This window comes from Miniopterus schreibersii (assembly GCF_964146895.1).
Source record: "Miniopterus schreibersii genome assembly, chromosome: 10".
Lineage (NCBI taxonomy): Eukaryota > Metazoa > Chordata > Mammalia > Chiroptera > Miniopteridae > Miniopterus > Miniopterus schreibersii.
In genome coordinates, this window is record NC_138110.1 from 19,887,828 (window position 1) to 19,908,677 (window position 20,850).

Here is a 20,850-nt window from a genome sequence, read left to right on the forward strand (position 1 = left end):
CCAGGCAGTCCAGCACAAGCTTTTGATGCTAGAATCTAACTGCTGGATTTAAATCCTAGCTTTGCCACTGCCAGCTCTGTGATCTTGAGTAAATCAGAGTAAGTTACAATCTCATCACTCAAATGGGGATGATAAACAACAGGACCTACCAAACAGGGCTTTTATAAGATTTAAATTAGATAATCCATGTAATATGCTTATCACAGTGCCCTCTAAGAGCTCTATGCTTGTTAACTAAGCATCACTGTTAATATTAGTAATAGGTGGTCAGAAGGGCATTCTAAATACCTGTTAGTTTCTATATCAGCATATTCTACTGTGAAATCCTTATTAAGAGGCTATAGGATAAGCAGGGTTAATATTTACTTAAACTATTTCAAATTATATTTCTAGGTCAAGAATGAGAATTTGGAAGACATACAGATCTGGGCATCATCAAATGTTATCCTAAATATCTACAGAATCAATATTTTTCATTACTTTTGAAATTTGTACATATTGATCAAAGGAGATATAATATACAGTCGCGCAATCAAAATAGTGACTTTCAAATAAAATAGCTTTTAATAAAATTGTTACTTTTTTATAAAATCAAATGTGTTTTTTATATTTAGTATTAATTTATTCCTCTAATATTGATCCTTAGTAAACTATAGGTTTTAGTGTTAATTATGTTTTAAAATATGGCTAAATCTTTCTGAAAGTCACCAACATAAATTAGAATTTAAATAGGAGTTAATTTATAAAAGAAATTCTCAAGTGATAAATGAGTTTTTCCTTTATGAATTTTTAATGTGCTTTCATAACGAATATTTAGAAAGTTAAAAACATTATACATAAACACCTATTAACTGCTGAAATCCATTAGCAGTACTTTCTTGGGAATAACTACTGAGCAAGAGTATGTTTTAATCCTCAAGAGAATGAAGAACTTCAACAAAAGCATAGCCCAACATTTCCTATCAGTGCATGGTAAAGGTTATAACAGCATTTCTGGTCTCTATGTCTAACTTGTAAGTCTTTATAACTACCATAAAACTGTCAGGTACAGGTTACAAAATCAGAGCTCACAGTTGATTATTTAAATGTCCAATATTAGAAGATAGAGTTAAACTTTTTTTCCTGTATTTCTGCAAACCATGTAACATAGCAACATGTAACCCAACTAGTTATAGCAGTTATACAATAATCTATCTTTTATGTAACTACTGTAACTGGCATGTATATATGTATATGTATGTATATACGTATGTATATGTACATCTATAATTACATAATAGATTATATAGTTATCTTTTGTGTAAATACTATTACTCACACGTGTATATGTATGTGCATATATGTGCATGTGTGGGTATATACATATATATGAAACTACATATATATATATGCAACAACTGTATCTTCTCTAACTTTCAGAATGCTTGGCAACTAAAGATCAAAACTTATGAGTACAACACTGTCATTAGTTTTACAGAGTTAAGAGAGGACTGGAGCTATGAAGTTAGATTGCTGGGTTTGAATGCAGGCTTTACCGTTTAAAACCTGTGATCTTGGGCAAGTCACTTAACTCTACTAAGCCTTAGTTTCTTCATTTGTAAACTTGACAGAGTAACAGTACTACTATCACAAAGCGTAATTTTTATTTTTTATTTTTTTTATAATTCAAGGTGAGGGCTTTTTATTTCTTCTCTCTTTTATTTGACTTTTTTTGAAACAGAAGAGGTGGAAGGAAGGGGGTAGAATGGAGGGAAGAAGAAAGTGTAATTTGATTTGGAGATAACTCATGTAGTGAACAGTGCCCGGCCCATAATTAACAATACGTACTTCTATTGTTATCATCATCAATTGCAGAACTAAAAGTAACAATGCTATTAAATGCTTTGCTTAGAAGTGATTGCCGTGAGTATTAGGTAGGTAAATCAGATATAAAATAATTTCTATAAGGAAGCACTTCTGTTGAGATTTATTATTTTGAGTAGCTTCTCATCAAAGGGCAACACATACTTTCCAGAATTGTCTTAGGAACCAAGAGAAAGTCAAATCCAAGAACGCGAGCGCAACAACACACACGCAGAGATGGTTTCGTGAGCGTCAGAACACCTGCCAATCCTGGTCCACAGATGCCCTGGCACATGAACTGGAAAGAACTGGTCCAATCCTAGAACTTTCTAGCCTGCAACAAACTTCCATCAAGCGAAGAGCGAACACACACACACACACACACACACACACACACACACAATGCTTAGCTCTCATCATTAATTCATACCTGCAGAAAGAGAGATCTATTTGCCAAAGAGGTTTGGAGCCACAAAATCGGTCCTGAAAGGGCGCGGGGGAGGAGGGGAAAGGAGAGATGCTCGCGTTCTGGAGGCCACAGGGCCTCACTCCGGGGCGGGAAACGGGTGGCGCCCCGGGACCAGCGAGTCGAGAAACTGGGAAGTCATGCCCCCGAAACCGGGGGCCAGGGATGAGCCGCAGACGGTCCGACCCGGGTTCCGAGACCTGACCGCTCGCCCCACCCTCAGCGAGCCCTTCCCTTTGCCCCGCTGCTCCATCCGCCAAGCGAGGACCCCGCCGCCCGCGCGCGAGGAAGCCGGCGGCTGGTCCGCACTCCTCTCCCCGCGCAAGGCGGCAGGAGGCCGACGTCCGCTCTCCTCCCGGACCTCCCGCCCCGCACGGCCCGGCCCCGCCCCGCCTCGCCAGGCCGCCCGCAGCTGCGCGCCACTCGGCACCTTACCCGACGACTCGTTCCGCGACAGGTGGTGCTGCCGGCAGAGAGGCCGCGGACCTCCTGCACCCCCAGGCGATGATCAGCTCCTGCCCCGCCCGGCCCTCCCCTTCTCCGAGCCGCCCGGAGCCAGCGCCAGCTCAGGTTCGGACTAGCAGGAGCAGCCAGCCGCGGGCACGGGCAGTCAAGTAACCTAGTGGGAGGGAGGGATCTGGGCGCTGAGGAACCGGGGAAGAGGGCGGGCCGGGCCCCATGGGCGGAGACTGACGGGCACGCGGGCCAATACGGAGGCAGGAAGTCGGCCCTGAGGGGCGGGGCTCCGCCTCGGGGCTTCGCGGCCCGCTCCTTCTGCTCCTGCACCTCAGAACCTTCCTCGGTTTCGCTCTTTCATGTTACTGTGTCGAGGCCCCACGCGCGAGGGTGGGGACGCAATCTCTAGGAATGTGACAGGGGCCGTGCAGATTAGGAAGAGGCTGGAGATACTTGCGACGCCAGTTACTCGACAAAAGAAACGGAGGCTGGCTTCCCGCGGACCTCACATCGCCGGCACCGCGCGGCTGTTGCTGATGTTGGCCGCCTGTTCGCGCGAGAAGAGGCTCCGCGCGGGCGGGGCCTGGCGTGTCGGCTGGTACCAGGCTCGGCTCCGCGCGAGCCGGCGAGCGGCGCGCTGGGGCTCTGCCCCGTCCTGCACAGCTCGTGGAGGTCGGGGGAGGATGGGGGGTTTAGGAGGTGGGTGCAGGTCCGGGAACGGAGAAGCAGGAGAGCGAGGGCCCAGGGAATGTGAGGCCTCCACCCCTGAGGAACGCTTCCTGCTCCCCAGCTATTTGTGTGTGTCTGGGACTCGCTCTTTTGCAGAATTCCTGCCGGTCTCCTCTGCTGCTGGCACAGTTATTGGCCTGTAGTGAATTTACAAATGGTCCCTAGCATCACAGTCACCATAAGTAGATATTTAATGTTCTCTCTCAGGAAAGCAATAGGACACTAAGTTGTCAACTTGAAAGAAGCAGGGCCCTGGCCCGGTAGCTCAGTTGGTCAGAGCCTCCTCCCCATACACCAAGGTTGCGGTTCCATCCCAGGTCAGGGCACATAAAAGAACCAACCAATGAATGCATAAAAAAGTAGAATAACAAATTGATGTCTGTCTCTCAAAATCAGTTTAAAAAAATTTTTTTAAAAAAGAAGCAGGGTCCATAACTTAATACATCTATACCCGCCCACGGTTATGATATTGGAAGGTATTTCTCTACTTTTTTTCAGAAAATGTTATCACCAAAAATTCTTTGAGTTTGTGTACTCTTAAAGTATGGTAATGATAATTTTAAAAACACACATAAAGGATAAAAAAGAAGCAAGGCAAATGGAATAAGAAAATTGAAAGTAGTGGAAATGTAACACAAAACTGAGTGGAGGGGGAGAAAAGTGAATTGTCCCATCCAAGACTTTGACAGTTATGTAAAATCTGGAGTAACACTGCCAGTCTGAGGATGGAAGGGCCTGTTTGTGAACACTGTAGTTAGATGATAAATGATAGGAGTGGCTGCTATAACCACTGCAGTAAAAGAGGGACTATAAATAAGCATGACCTAACAATAACCTTGCATGCCAGAAGTTGTCAAGATGCAGCAAGCTAAATAAGGGGAACTTCAAAAATTATATTATAAATGTTTCATTGATAGAGGTAAAAGTAATTTGTCTTTGAAAGATAGTTTGTCCTACATTAGAGTGATTGCAGGTTGAAGGGTTGTAGAGAGCTATCATGGATGGGATTATTTTGGCTCAACTGGGGTCAATTTATTCCTTAAATGAAATATCTGTTAATGTCAAGGAGGCAGACAATGCTATTTGACTGGTCCACCCCATTCATTTGTTATTCTAAGTCACTTTGGTGGTTGGTCTGATTTGTTCGGTGACCAAGCCTGATACCAATTTCCTCCCCCACCCCCCCTGTTTTTTGTTGATTTGGACCTTGGCACCCTGTTTTACATGATCCCCCTTTTTACATACATTCTTTCAGGACTACCCTTTGTCTTCTTTCTGGCTCAGCATTGTTTGTATTGTTTGCATGGCTATTTTAACAAAGCCTGGTGATCTGCATTCTGGGTACAGAGGAGGGCACCAAGGAAGAAGCCTATACGGAAGTCACTGGATCCACAGCTGTTTCAGGGGCATTTACTTCAAAAGAAACAGCAATGCACAATGCAAATCATTTCTTTTATATATTAATTTATGCAGTGAGGTGTGTAAAGTACCTCACTCAAACTTAATGAAGTTATACAGATGTAAACACCTGCGTAATCATTGTCCAGACTGAGATATAGAAAATTTCTTATACCTCTTTTTACCAATCCCCCCACCCCTTAAAGCTAAATACTGACTAATGCTGGTAGCTCTAGGGGGAGGACATGGGGGGACCTTTAGAGCTTAGAAGAAAGTAAAGCAAAAATACGTACCTAAGGAAAGAAATTGGGGAAAGGCAAGGTCGTGCTCCAGAGAGAGCTCAACTTGGGTCCTTTGTCTTAAGGGCTTTTATCTGTTTTCTAAAAGCAGGAAGGGGAGGATCTCAAGAGAATATGCATCAGCTTTCCAGGTGTCCTGGTCTCTACTGATTGGTCGGCACCAGGTTAAGAGGTCATTAGGCATTGCATCTGGTCCTAACATCGGCCATGGTGATACTGTGACTGGTTTTGCTGCTTTTCTAGGCCTAGATGTTATCTCTAGTTTGACCAAAACTCTTTGAACAAGACCTGAAGCTTTGTTCCTAAGATTATTTGAAGCTGATTTGAACCTCACTGTCTAGATTTTTTTTAAGAAAAGAAAGCAAGAATTTATTGACTGCAGCAAAAACACACTAAGGACAATGAAAGAAGGAAGGGCATAGAAGAAGCAACAGGAGGGCTGCTTTGACTCACTGGGAAGTCAGAGAAAGGAGGACCTTGGAGACAGATTCAGGGGGTTAGCCCGGGATGAGCTGCTGCTGCCCAACCTTATTATTTTAATGCTTAAGGGAGAAAGAGAAAGGTGACACAGGGTGCCGAATGGGGCCAGTTTGAATCAGCCATCTGTGTCAGTTTCCCCTTCCACTTGCCAACGAATTTTCCTAGCTTTTTACTATCCTGCTTCAGCATTACCTGGGAGTTTGTTAGAAAAATGAAATCTGGGCCCTGGCTGGGTAGCTCAGTTGGTTAAAGCATTATCCCCATACATACACCAAGGTTATAGGTTTGATCCCTGGTCAGGGCACATAACAAGAATCAACCAATGACCCTGGCCAGTGTGGCTCAATTGTTTGGTGTGTCATCCCATATACCCAAAGGTCTCTGGTTCAATTCCTGGTCAGGACACATACCTAAGTTGCAGATTCAGGCCCCAGTTGGGGCACGCACAAGAGACAATCAATTGAAGAAATGACTTTCTTTGTATTATTCTATTTCATTCACATTCTCTGAATAGGTGTGAAAAGCAACAGTAATCTTTGTGTAAGTTTGGGGAAGGGATAGAATTTTATTTCATGCCAGCTGTGAACATTACATTAAAAAACATGCCAACAACAAGAAATGGCAGTTGAAGTGTTCTGTCACAAATTTGGCCAGTTCTGTTAGAGCAGAAAGTAGAAGTGAGAAGAAAATATGAGAAGGAACGTCCTGGAACTCTTTTTACTCTGTTCAATGGGAGGATTTGACTCACCTCCATGTTGCCCTTTCAACAAACAGCCTGCAGCTCTGCTTTCTCCTATGAAATCAGTGCCTTCTTCATCTCATACAATTTGGCTTCCTTCTCCACAATTTTATTAAAACTGTGCAAAACTTCCTCTTTTTTTTGGTGGAATTCAAACCTTTTCTCAATCCCCAACTTGCTTATTCTTTCAGCAAAATTTGACCCAACTGACCTTCCCCTTCTCGAAACACTTCCTTTGGTTTCCCTGGCACCATACTTCTCTGGATCTCTGTCCTCGCCTTTGACATCTCCTCTCCCTCCTGCTCCGTAAAGAAGGGTCATCCCCAAGGTCCAATCCTAGACATAATCCATTGGAACATTTGATAGTCTCTGCCTGTAGTGTCAACCCTGACAGTTGTTTTTTCCCTTTTTTGTAATGCAAGTGCCTGACTTAAGCTTTGATTGCCATGGCATCCTCTTCAAAAGGGTGGCTATCTGGAATAAACACATCTGCGGCACAACCAGAGAAAGAGCTGGGCCCCCTCTCCCCATTGAGGATCTTTTGTTTTAGAGATCTTGGTTGATTTCAATAAAGACAATTTGGGTCATTTATCTGCCCCCCCCACCCCCCCACCCCCCACCCCCCACCCCCATCCTCCCCTTTAAATTTCCACTCTTATGTCTTAAGTTCAATAAAGAGTGAGTTCAGGACACCTCTTTATTTTTCAAAGTTTGTTTATAGTTACTGCTGAAGGGCATTTCACAACCTTAATAAGAACCATAAGGGCTCGTCCAACCACAACGTTTGTTATTGCTAGGAGGAGACTGGCACAAAACACTGCACTCAAGGAATGCTGAGGTGGTGGAGGGGCAGTAGGTAAAGGACTGAAGAGTGAAGAGAGGTGGGAGGCAGACACATCTACAAATAATTATGTCATTGCAATAACAGAAATGAGTATTACAATGTATAATGAGGATGTGGAGAAGAGACACCTAACTGATCTAGGATGGGAGTGGAAAAACTCATTAATTTTAACTCAACAAACATTAATTAACATTCATTCAACAGACAGTAGCAAGTACTGCTATGTGCCAGTTATCAAGCCAGGCCCTAAGACTGTAAGGGTGACCAGACGGGCCTTGTTCTTGCCTGCATGGAGCTTTCAGTCTACTAAGTGGGAGAAATGGACATTAAATGAGTCATTCAATTTTATAATTGTGGTAAGTGCCACAAAGAGATAAGCATGAAGTGCCAGAGAGTGTATAATAGAGAGATGTAAGGGGGTCTAGGAATCAGTGAAGGCTTTCCTGAGGAAATGACATTTAAGCCAAGCCCTGAAGCTGCATTGAAAATAGACAAAGTGAGGGAAGAGTAGTCAAGATATATCATGACTCAGAGGAAGGGGGATTTAACAAAGGGCTGTTTAATACTAGGATGAAGAGGTGAGAGGGTCAGGCGAAAGGTGATTTACAGAGCCTTGTAGTCAAATAATTTAGCCTTTATCTTAAAAACAAAGACCAACTGTTGTAGGCTATGGGGGCAGCACCAGGTGTTAGACTTATGGGGTCAGACATGACCTGGGTTCAGCAACCTCGGTACTTGGGGTCTGGCTAGGAAAGAATTCAGAGCCAATACTCAAACTGTAAGAGAACATTTATTTAGAAAATCACAGAGGGAGAAGAAGCAATTTGTAGAAGAAATGGGCTGAGGAAACAAGTTAGAAGTAAAGAGCGAAGAAGGTAATGGTAACAGCTGGGTAGGGGTGGGCTCCGGCTTGCTCCTAGGAGGGAGAGGGCTCTGGGTCCTCATCCTAAGGGTTTTAAGGGTGGAGATTTTAGGGGAGGTGTGGGGGGTAGATCTCAGTAGAATATTCAGCAGCTTTCCAGATGTGTCCTTTCAGGATCTAGGTCTCCATTGATGGATTGGTTGGCACCAACGCGGGGTCATTATGCAGTGCAGCTGGTCTTGAGGTCAGCTGTGGTGTTGCTTGTCTGGTTTTGCTGCTTTTCTGGGCCTGATGCTGAAATACAACTGAAGCCTAGATGTTATCTCTAGGGAGGAAAGGTCAGGGGGTCCAAACCACATGACCAGAGATACGCTAGGGGAGGAAAGGTCACCCTGGGGGTGAGGTCCCATGCTACAGTTGTCCTTTGCTGGGCACCCAGGGCTTTCTGCCTGGTGATCTGTACCTGGACCATCATTCTCACTCTGTTCATGTCTGTCTAGCTCCCTGCAACACAATCCAAAAGTTTTTAAACAGGCAGTTGACAAGATCAAACTTCCACTAAGAAAATGTCAGTTTGGCTACAGGGAAATAACAGATTGGAGATTGGGCAGGAGCCAATGAGAAGAGAGGCTACTGTAATCTAGATGAAAGTTAAGGGTAGCCTGGTCTTAGAGCAGGGCAGCGGGGGGGGGGGGGGGGGGGGCAGTAGAGATGGGAGAAGTGGAAAGATTTGAGAAATGTGTAGAAAGGAGAATCTATAGGGCCTGGTGATTGGATGTTGGTGGTGTGAGAGAGGTATAAATAGAAAACCTCATAGAAGAAGTTGTTTTTACAAGGTAGAGGGACAAGGGTCTAGAAGTGCCATTGGGGGTGAAGTGGTGTGTGGTCAGGCCGCAGGACTGGACTATAGGGAGTCCAGTGGTGGCTGTGGCTCTGATCATGGTGGTGGAGCAGTCTGGAGACCAGTGGCTTGAGGGTTGGAGAGCCTGCTCTGTATGCCTGGTCACTTGTTTTACCTTATGACTTGAGTATCTATTATCTGAGTGTTGAGGAAGATTTTAAGGGGAGGCACCTGACCTGAGTTTTAAAGGATGACTAGGGTTAACTCAGAAGGGGTGTGAAGAAGGAAAGGTTTTCCCATTAGAGAGAATAGAGTGTGATGTGAGAAATAACATAGCTCAAGCAATGCAGAATTGCTGGAGCAGGGGACAGGGTAGGGAGGGGCAGGAGATGATGCTGGAGAGGGGACAGGGCCAGATGAGGGGATGACAGTGGTAAGCTACTGAAGGATTTTATTTAAGCAAGGGAGAGGCCATTTCTGGATTTTGAAGAGATTTCTTGGGCAGCTGTGTGAGTTTAATGGGGTCAAGAAGAAAGCCCAATAGAACACTGAGGAGGTTGTGGAGCGTACAGTGGAATCTGAACAAAGGCCTAAACTGGGGCAGAGGTGCAGTGATGGAGCAAAGGGGAGGAGGGGCTGGAGAGATATTTGGGAGGCGAAGGAGCCAGTGAAATGAGATTAGCTAATTGGCATAAGTGATGCCACCAGCTGAGCTGTAGAACAGAGGAGTAGAAGCAGCTTGAAAAGGAAAGATGACAATTCCACTTTGAAGCTTGTTTAATTCAAGGGCCACCAGGGTGGAGATTTCTAGCAGGCAACTGAGGAGAAAATGCCCCTGAAATTCAGTAGTGAGGTCTGCATTGGGTGGGTGGATTTGGACGTCACGGCACATAGGTTGTGGTCAGAACCATGAGGGTTCACTCCTAGAAAACTGAGACCACTCCTAGAAAGTATGTTTGGTGAGAATTGTGGACCCAGGATGGAGCCCTGGGCTGGTCATTTGTGCCTTGTCTCTCAGCTCCGAGTCCACTCTGCTAGACTCTGCTCTTTGAGACTATGGCCAGGGTTTGCAAACTGCTTTCCTGTCTCCTTTATCAGCTGGATTCCTGCTGGCTTCTGCCAACTAGGGCTTTAACTAAAGAGATACGGAAGACATGAAGAAGGCAGAATGGACTTTCTTTCTGCTTCCAGCTGTTAGGATTGTCACTCAGGTCACAGAAGACTCCACAGTGCCAGTCTCGAGCTTCTATATTCCCTGCCAACATCAGCTGAAGTACCTCCCTCAGAGCTCCCAGTATCAGCCAGCTGAGCACCCGGGTAAGGGCTGAGGGTCCAAGTACTAGTTGTGCAGCAGGGGGGGGGCTCTCAGAGAACCTGTCACTCCCTAGACCTCACCTCTTCTTTTGTTTCCTAGCCCTACAGGTGGAAGTGGTTTACTGTAGTTATTGATCTAAGCTACCTCAACACTGCCCTTCAAATTTTTCAGCTTTCCAATGTTGGTGTAACCAACTCTGAGCATCAAACACCCTCTCTTTGAAAGGAGGTTCCTGGGGTTTTTTATTGGACCTTTACTGAAGCAGACCTGTAGGGCAGGCAGAGGGAACGCCTGCAAAGGAGACAGGGAAGGAGGGGTATAAAGAGAACTGGGAGTGAAAATGAGGACAGTGTCTCAGGAAACAGTGTAGAAGAGAGCTGAGAAGGAAGAAATAGACTGTTAAAAACTGAGCACATGATATCATCCAGCGATTCTACTTCTGGGTGTATATCCAAAAGAATTGAAAGCAGGGTCTCAAAGAGCAGCATTATTCTCAATAGCCAAAGGTGGAAGCAACCCAAGTGCCCATCAACAGATGAATGGACATGTAAAATGTGGTATGTATATATATAAAATGCAATACTATTCAGCCTTAAAAAGGAAGGGAATTCTGACATGCTACAACATGGAGGAACCTTGAAAACATTATGCTAAGTGAAATATGCCAGTCACAAAAAGATAGATACTGTATAATTTCACTTATAGAAGGTTTCTAGAGTAGTCAGACTCATAGAGACAGAAAGTAGAATGAGTGGTGGTTGCAGGGGCTGAGGGAAGTGGAGGGTAGTTTGATGGATACTGAGTTTCAGTTCTGTAAGATAGTTGCACAACAACATGAATATCCTCATTAATGCTATTGAACTATAAACACATAAAAATGGTTCAGACAGTAAATTTTATGTGGTGTGTATTTTACCACAATTAAAAATAAAAATAGAGCAGAGAAGTCCAGGAAGATAAAAATTGTGTCATTTAGGAGGGCATTTAAGATCTCAGGAGCGTAGTTTCATTAGCTAGTTGGAAGTCAGACGGCAGTGGGTTGAGGGGCAAGTGTGAGGTGAAGAAATAGAGACTGACTCATTTTTGAGAAGTTTGGATAAGCAGGGGAAGATGAGTTGGGTGAGGACCAAGGGGACTGTGAGGTCAAGGAGGAGAAAGGTTGGAGCATGTTTAGAAGCTGAAAGAAAGAAGCCTGCAGAGGAAGAGAGATGACAGTGCTCTGAAGGAGTGGAGACCTGAGGACAAAGGGAAGGGTAGGGCCTGGCCTTGGGCAGGAGGGACAGTTGATTTCTCCATTGTGGGAGGAAAAGCAGTAAGGAAGGGAGTGGGTATTGATACAATTATAGATCAGAGGGTGATGGGGAGAGCATGCATGATAATCTCAAGGTTTTCTCCCTGAAACAGGAGGCCATAGAGAGGAACCCCAAGAAGGGATTGAGGGAAGTGCTGAGGACCTGGGCAAGGTTGAAGATCATATGTTCTCTATAAGACTGAGAAAATTTTCTCTGGCAACTAAGTAAGTGTGAAGACAGATGATAACACTGAGCCAGGCTGGGGTGTTATTTGAGCGATACTACAGAGGGATGGGGTGTGAGGGAATCAAAGGGCTGGTTAGAGAACAGATTTAGATGATCAGCCAAGGAGTCTAGGGTCATTTGGGGAGATGGAGAAACCTGGAAGAACTAATAAAAAATTGAAAGAAAATAAAAACATCCAGGGGCTGATATTTCCAAAGAGTCAAAGGCATTGTAAGGGGAATGAAACAACTGGCAACCTGAGTAGCTAGGGAGTCATAGACAGAAAGTAGGGTACTGGGTGAAGCAGTTGCCTGAGATGGCAGGACAGTGTGTGTGATCCAGGAGGAGAAATGCCTTGGAGGTCACACTGGAGGTCACAGGCTCTGTGGAGGGGCTGCATTTATGTGAGTTGGGATGGAAAGAAGACTGTGAGCCAGGTCAGTACAGAATGCCCCCAATTGGATGTCCTACCATAGTTCATATCTGTGGGACCAAAATCAAACTCAGCATATTTCCCTTTTGTGGGCCACTCCTCCCAAATGTGCCATTTCTGTAAATGATACTTCTCTAGGTCCATAATGTCATGAAGAGCACATGGGACTGGGAGTAAGGACACCTGGATTCAAATTCTGCTTTACAGTTTCCTAGCCATTGACCTTAATTCTCTCAATATTTCTTATAAAACCTATCTCTGCAGGGTTGTTCTGAAGACCAAATTAAATCAGGATGTGAAAGCACTCACGTGTATAACCAGGAATATAATAGATGCTCAATAGATATGGATGGAATCTGAATGTAATTTTTCCTTCATTCCCTATGATGAGTTTATCACCAAGTCCCAATTTTTTTTCTTTACATTGCCAAATCTCATTGTTTATTAATCAGCACCTCTGTGGGATGACTCATCAACAACTCGGAAAACCAGCACCCCTGGGATCTCAGCACAAACCTTTCCCTCAACTTTGCAATGTTCTAAATCTAATCTCTGCCCTCATTTACTGGGGACCTTGAATATGTTCCTTACTCATCTGTTTTCATTTCTTCCTGTGACTCACAGGGAATACAAGAGACTTGTTTCTGATGTAAAATGCCAGGTAGGCACTACACAGTTATCTCATATAGAACTCATTTGGATTTGCAATTAAATCTCATTTCTGTATAGATTAACCTCTGGACTGAGAATATAATTATATGATAAATGATTAACATAATTTCCTGGAAAAATGTACCCAAATTCAAAAAATTTGTAGGTTGAAGCTCTTTAGTCAACAAAAATTGTTGACTAAACTTACCACTAGCATATTAATGGATTTCCTAAAAGAGTGATTAAGGTGTTTTGTGTGTGTTTTTTTTTAACATAATTTGGCTTTGGTGGCAACCCTTGAATGAGTATGGGAATGAGGAGGGGAACCCTGGAGTTTGCAGCAAAGATGGGAGGAGATCCCAGCATCTGAGTTGGGCCAGGAAAGAAAGAACCCTTGGGGTTGGGTAGTAGAAAGGTCATGTGGATTCCTGAACCTGGGAGATAGATTATGTTCATCAAGGATTGGGAAACCAGAAAGAAAAGCAGCCTTGGCATGTGGGAAGGTGAATGATGGGTTCCATTTTGAGGTGTTGGCTCTGTGAAGACAGTCTAATCATGGGGAGCCAGATTTGGACTGATGGGGCTCAACTGTTGAAACCAACCTACCATCCAATGAAAATAACATTCAAGTTGAGAAGGATGATCTGATAGGCATCATCAGGCATGTGGGTGATATGACCTCTCATCCAATCTGAGACAAGGTTCTGCCCAATGCCCCTGCTGGCTCGGGCTAAGTTGATTTGTCAAGACAGCATCCTGGGTGAGGGAGAAACATCCCAGCATTGTGAACCCTGTATTAAACATAAAGATTATCTTTTATATGGAGATTAAATTTCTGGTCTTAAAATGGCTTGTTAAAATGACATGATGGCCATGGTTGGTAGGATGGTGGTATTAAAAATAAAAAACTATTTCCTTGTCAAAATTAGAGGCTTCTAACCCTATGTAGATCCCACAGAAGATCACTGAAGATAAGGGAAGTTTACTAGCCTATGAAAGCTTAAAAGTAAATGCTCAATCTAATACACTTTCTGACTTAAGGAGCAGAAGGCAGATTTTTACATACAAAATAAAATAATGTCAGAATTGATGGGAACACAGAGATAATCTGTTTTTTGCAACCTCTTCATTTTACAGAGGAGGAATTTGAGGCCCAGAAATGTCAAGTGCTTGCTTAAAGTCACTGTCCTTTTATTTTTATATTTTCAAGTGATCCTATTTATAGTGTTCTGATTTGTATATAAGCATACATTATCCAGAAAAAAACAACAAAACAATGAGCTCTTATGAGACAGAGTATTTACCATAATCTCAAATTATGCATAGCAAACTTTAAGAAAGTTTTATATCAATGCCTCTGAGTCTGTGCTTCTACTTATAAGTACTCATAAAATAACTGTGTTTTATTGTTTTGCATTCAAGAAGTATGAGCAGCAAAACAGTACCAGAAGGCTACCAGATCTTGAGTTTGGCAAAGAAAGAATTCAGAGCCAAGGCACTCAAATTATAAGAGAAAGTTTACTTAAAAGGTCACAGAAGTAGAAAAGGTGAGCCAGCTGGGCTGCATGGGCTCAGGAAAGGAGTTACAGAGGCAAAAAGAAGGGCACTTGGATCTTAGGAAAAAGAAAGGCAGTAAGGATGTGCCTTGGGGAAGGAAATACGGAAAGGCAGCTGTGTGTTCCAGAGAGAGAGAGCTTGCCCTGGGGAAAGAAGGAGGTGGGGAAAGGCAGTGTGCTCAAGAGAGAGAAAACCCTTGCTGAGTCCTTTGTTTTAAGGGGTTTTATCTAGAGGTCTCAGGGGAGGATCTCAATAGAATATTTGTCAGCTTTCCAGGTGTGTCCCCTAAGGGTCGTGGTCTCTACTGATTGGTGGGTGCCAGGGCAGGGGGTCATTAGTCATGGCATCTGGTCCTGATGTCAGCCATGACATTGGTCCATCTAGTTTTGCTGCTCTTCTGGGCCTGGAGCTGAAATACAACTCAGGCCTAAATGTCATCTCTAGTTTAACCAACACTCTGACTCTGTGGTTAGCAGACTCGAGGCTTTGTTCCTAAGATTATTTGATGTGGGTCAGAACCTCATTGTCTTGAGGGCTTAATGCATAAGGGAGTTGTCATGCAAGGACTTGTATGGGAGTCATATGAGGCTATTCTCCAGCCCCCTGTTCCTCCTCTAAAGTGGTCTACCACATGACTGTGCTAGGGATGAGAGATCACCCTAGGGACAAGGTCCTTATTTTTCCAGTTTTGCCCATTGCTAGGTCCCCTGGGCTTTCTGCCCTGGCGACCTTCCATGCCTGGCCTATCATTTCTACTCTGCTATGCTTGTCTAACTGCCTACTTCAGAAGGATCTCAAGACCTTACAAGATCAAGCAAGGCACTGATCCGTGAAAACTCCCTTCCTGTGCTTTCTGACCTGTACAAAAGCAAAACACCCTACCATTAACTACTCTGTTCCAGTACTTATAATCAGATGGTGATATGACCTGTTCCGTGGGCTTCAAGGTTTGTTGGTTCATTTGGTGTGAATTTACTCCCTGCCCACTCCATGTCACAGACTGTGCCAACTTACAGCGGGGGATCAGCAAGACCAGCCTTGCCATCCAGGAGGTGAAAGTCTAATGGAAGAATCTAAATTACGAAGGACCTTAAATTATAGTGGATTATAGACTGATGTTGGAAGTGCCAGGGGGACTGCTATTCTGTGTGTTTGCACTGAGGAATGTCCCAAAGGATTTGACATTTCAGGGATATCTGGCAAAGATGGGCCAAGCAGATGGGATGGAGAGAAGCCTAGAGTAAGAGCTGTAATAAGAAAAGCATGGCTACTGAAGACCTGCCCTGACTGAGAACAGAAGAAAGAAGGACCTGAGACTTTTCAAGGAAATAAAACCTAGAAATTGATGAATAATGAGATAAAGGAGACAAAAAAGGAGAGTGAGTCAAAGACTCTCCTCCAAGTTTCAGGATTTTAAGCGACAGAGAAATTGGTGCCTGGCATTAGACAAAGCTAGGGGAGTTGGGAAGGAAGCCTCTACCCTACAATGAGGAAGGAATTTTGGGGGTCCTAGTACTTCTTTGCTTTTTTTCTTATTCACAGGAATCTGTCAGGATTCTATATTTCAGTGAGTTCATCGGAAAGCCAGTTAATGCTGTTAATGGTAGCTTCTTATTTTATTACTAATAGGTGATTGCATCATAGAGAAGCAAAAATGAATATAGATGTAAATTCTGGATTTTCCTTTTTGATTGCTGTCTCAGAAACAGACAAGGTCTGTGTTTGTTTTGGCTGGCGGGAGAGGTATACAACCTGGGTAGAGGCTTGTACCTTTGTAGCATCCCTGTGTTCTTCTAGAATGAGGGTGGTTCACATCTCTGGTTTTGTTCTTGGATGTGAAGAGCTGGGAATGTGGGTGTGGACTGGCTTATCAAGCCAGAGGGGCATGAATTGAAACAGGACTATAACAACAACTTTGTGCTCTGACTTTTGACTCAAGAAGTACTGGGCCTGTTCCCAGATTTCAGGCCTGGAATACCCTCCTCGCACTGTAAAGTAAAGCAAAGCGTAGCTGCAAGTTCATCTGATGGAGCCCAAGCCTATTTGACCCTGGAAATTGGGCTAAAAATTTGGATACAGCCTTTAAACCACGGGTGGTTCTGAGTTTACTAGATAATTCTGCAACTCTTTGATGTGTTTTATATGTTCCGATATCGTTAAAGACGGATAAAAATACATAGCTGCATTTATAACAGTGCAGAATCAATTGTTCCTAATTTTCGAGGCCCTTAAATTTAGTAAACCAGGTTCCACAAAACAATATATCAGTCCAGTTGACCGGTGCTTGCTTTTGTTTTCACCAGCATCTAGCCCACCGTGATAAGCTGTGAACAGTTTTCTCAATTTTTGTAACTTTTGTCTCTTATAATCCTTCCTTTTATGGGGAGCTCTCCCACCCCGGAATAATTTTGCTTATTTGTTTTATAAAACAGTAGTATCCTGAGTGAGCATTTTCAAACTGCACAGTGACAATGCTTGAAATTTATGGGTCTAGAAGTTTGAAGGTAGCTGCTCAATGCTGTGCTCAAAGTCACGTTCTGTGTCTCTAGTGCATTGTCATGTGGACAACAAACAAGTGTGGAATCCATTTAAATGTAATCAATTTAATTTTACGTTGAAGTGAGGATCCAGCTCTAAATGCTATATCATTTGCCTTCATCTTAATTACCTTACCTACTTTCACCAGTTCTCATAACTGCTAATAATAATAACAGTAACAAGTTAACATTCATTAATTCCTTTATGCCCGATGCGCTATACTCAGTGCTTAACATAGGTTCTCTCAGTCAATCCTCAGAACAGCCTAATGGTTCACTGTGGATTATCCCCATTTTATAGACAGAGCAACAGAGGCTTAGAGAATTAAGTGATGTTAAGTGGCCAAGCTGGGATTTGATCCCAGATCTGATTTCAAAGACAAGGTTTTTAACTACTTTGCTACAGTGCCCAAAACCAGACAACTGACAGCCTAAAAACTCCTTGCAGGCTGCTGGATTTTTTAATTAGAAGAAAATTCTGGAATGTAATTGATCTTGTAGATCACACAGGAATGACTAAGTATTTCTCTTCAGTTTCTGAAGAGGCGCTCCTTAGGGAGTTTCAGCAACTCCATTTCATCTGGAATATACTTGTGGTGCTCTAATTATGAGTTGTCCACACTGAGGTTCTGGAACTCTGCTTTGCCCTGAGAGATACACACCTGACTGGTGGGATGTTTGGCTTTGGGATCAAGGTTACCAAAACGGACCCCTTTGCAGATTGTCTGGTTAGCGTTCCACCCACCAACCACTTCGGCTCTGCACTCTCCCTCTCTCCTCACAGCAGCCTAGAGGCCCCTTGAAGGGCTGGAGTTTACAAAACAAACCAGGCAGGGACCACTGGAGAGAATTTGCAAGGACTGAAGAAAGGACAAATTGTACTTCCTTAGGCCGGTCAGCCCTGGTTGCCTTTTGCTGACTCAGGATGGGAAGGAGCTCACAGGAGAGGCAAGCAACAGAGCTCCCGGGGCCTGGGGAAATCTAGTCAGAGAGGAGAAGGGAGAACCAGCCCACAGCCAAAGCTCTGACTGGGAACAAGGCTGAGAAACACTCGCAAACCCACTCACCTCCGGCGTAAGGTAGACCGAGCTCAGGACAGAGGAAAGGATGACTTGCAGAATGTTGATTGCTGACGCCTTTGCTGGTTCACCTGTGGCCTGTTTGGAGTTGAGAAAGCTCGAGAGGAATGCCGCAGAGGTGGTCTGGAGCCTCACTCACCCAAGCTGGACTTTCACAAACGTCACCTGAGCTTTGGAGTTTAGGTGCTGTGAACTCGTCTCACCTTCAGGGGCTGGGACAAGGCCGTGATAAGCCCCTGCTCCAGGCTCGCACACCGTGGCGGACTGTGGAACCCTTAGACCCCGGTGCCCACTAATGGGGCGCAGGTGTGCCTTCTCTTTTGGAGTAGGGAGGGTGTGAGAGGAGGGGCCCCTGGGCGTCTTGCCCAACCCCCTAGTTGCTCACATATCTGCTGATGATCATGGTGCCGTGACCTGCACTGGGCTGCAAGTAGGTCAGAGGCTGTCTTAGTGATCACAGCGTTGTTAACCTGATGCTCCTGCCACAGCGTGGCCTCCTTACCGAAGGCAGGCAGAGAATTCAGGAATGTGGAAGATCTGCCACATGCAGGCAGGAGAAGGAAGAGCAGAAGGAGGCAACTTCGGGCTGGGCCCAGGTCTGGCAAGTTGCAGTCTCCTGGGCATTGCACGGGATCTTCAGGGGCACATCTTGGGCACTAAGAACTGTGATGGCTCTGGACAGTGGGGAGGAGCTCTGCCCGCTGAGGGACAGCGAGAATGTGCGTGGCTTCCAGGAAGAGCAAAGCCTGGTGGCAGTGCTGATGGGGTTGTGGGTCACTAGGGACTGGGATCTGTGATATCATCTATGCTAAAGGCAAGGACTCTGCAGATCTGCTCTGACTGACTGTGAGGGAGGGGTGTGGACGAGACTAGGACTGAAACGGATCTGAAGGTGGTTCTTGCTGACCCACTGCAACTCATGCTTTCATAACATTTTTTCTGGACACCATTTAGAGACCTTAGGGTCTATTTTATACAGCAAATGGGGGTTAAGCCAGATTAAAGATTATGAAGCAGTCCTGATAAATGGAACATTTACTGAATCTGATTAAGATTTTGAGAGCCTGCTGGTGTCCTGTGTTTTCACAAAATTTAAATGAGGGGTTGCCCTGGTTAATGTAGTGTATACACAGTGAGACTTAGTAAACATTTGTTGAGTAAATCCACAAACACATCAAATCCACTCAATTCAACAAATATTTGCTGGAACGCAATCAGTGCCTTCTTGGGGATTAGAGTCTAGTTCAGTGGCTTAGCTTTCTCACTGTGACATAGTCAGAAATACATTTTACTCTGTGACTCAACACACACACACAAGTGGAACAACAAATTGATGTTTCTCCCTCTCTCTAAAAAATTTTTTAAAAATCAATCAATAAAAATATTTTGAAAAAGACTTATTTTTTAAAAATTGGTGAAAGTTTGTTGCAGTTGTGTGTGTGTGTGTGTGTGTATGTGTGTAAAATACTGCTATATTGGGATATAAGTGACACAGTAAAGTGCATACCTCTGAGGTACAAATGGACAACTTTGGACGGGTGTGTACACTGTGAGGTTACATGTATCTATACCAGCCAGAGAGGACACTGTATTGCTCACCAAAAGCTGCTGGTGCCCATTTATATTCAGTGTGGTAAAAAAGCTGATTAAGTCTCACTAAATTGATTTCATGACCTGTTAATAGTCACAACTGCAGTTTGGAAAACTCTAGTTGATACATGAAGTTACTGAATTTCTAATTTCATTTCATTTAGCTAAAAGTTGAGGGACTAAATTCAGAAGCTGGTGATCACAAGTAGATGCCTACTCACTTCCTAGTGTCATGTACAAATGTGTGTCAGGGGAGCCAAGTGGTGGGCATGAGGCAAAAAAGTGAGTGATTTCCCATCAACCTTGAAGGAAACTGGGAAATCAGTTTTTTTCCTCTTTGGCTATCTTCCCACAAACTATCCCACATTGCCTATCATCATGATAGGCAATGATAAAATCTGTCATCATTCAAAACCCAAAGACTTCCCCCTACCAACAAATCAGTAATTAAAGAGTTTATAACATAAGCAAAAAATTATTTTTTATTATTATTTTTATTTTTATTTTTTTGATTTCAGAGAGGGGAAGGGAGAGGGAAAGAGAAACATCGATGACAAGAGAGTCATTGATCGGCAGCCTCCTGCCCACCCCCTACTGGGGATCGAGCCGGAAACTCCGGCATGTGCCCTGACGGGGAATTGAACTGTGACCTCCAGGTTCATGGGGTGACACTCAACCACTGAGCAACACTAGCCCGGCACCATGCAATTTTTAACTAAGGGAAAACACATCTGAATGAACTCCCTGAAAATACAATCAACCCAGAAAAAGTTAGTCCTGGAGAGGGTTTCTATTGTTAACAACTCAGATTCTTAGAGTTCTTACCCTGCTTATGAAGAACTGACCATTCCTGCCTTTCTCTCCCCTTCACCTCTGTAATTTCCCTCCAGCGCCTATAACATCCTATTTCTTGTGCATTATTGGTTTACTAATCTGTCTCTCTCCCAGATTATAAACTGCTTGTAGACAAAAAACACACAAACAGTATCTTTTCTATCTTTATATTCCCAGAGTGAGGCACAAAGTAAGTACTTTGTAAATGTTTGTAGAATAATGATATTTGTTTGAATTGGTTGGAAAGGTATTGATAGAGAAAAATACAGATTAGCTAATTTATGGAGGAAAAATAAGCTGCAAAAAAAAAAAAGACTGGACTTTCTAAAAAAGATCTTGACATTCTAACTGATCATAACTTGAAATAAGGGCATAACACAA

At 43.9% G+C, this 20,850-nt stretch overlaps 1 protein-coding gene across 2 annotated transcripts in view; it reads right to left on the bottom strand.

The window, feature by feature from the left end:
* ME2 (malic enzyme 2) overlaps nt 1–3,319 on the bottom strand; it is a 47,149-nt gene extending 43,830 nt beyond the window's left edge. The window contains exon 1 of one of the 2 annotated variants that reach the window (XM_081148525.1): nt 2,744–3,319. The gene's annotated coding sequence lies outside the window, so the exon portion shown is untranslated. Of the gene's footprint in view, nt 1–2,272; nt 2,700–2,743 lie in introns of those variants that run through there. The other variant, XM_081148526.1, reaches the window with a different exon arrangement.
* Nucleotides 3,320–20,850: the final 17,531 nt, after the last annotated feature.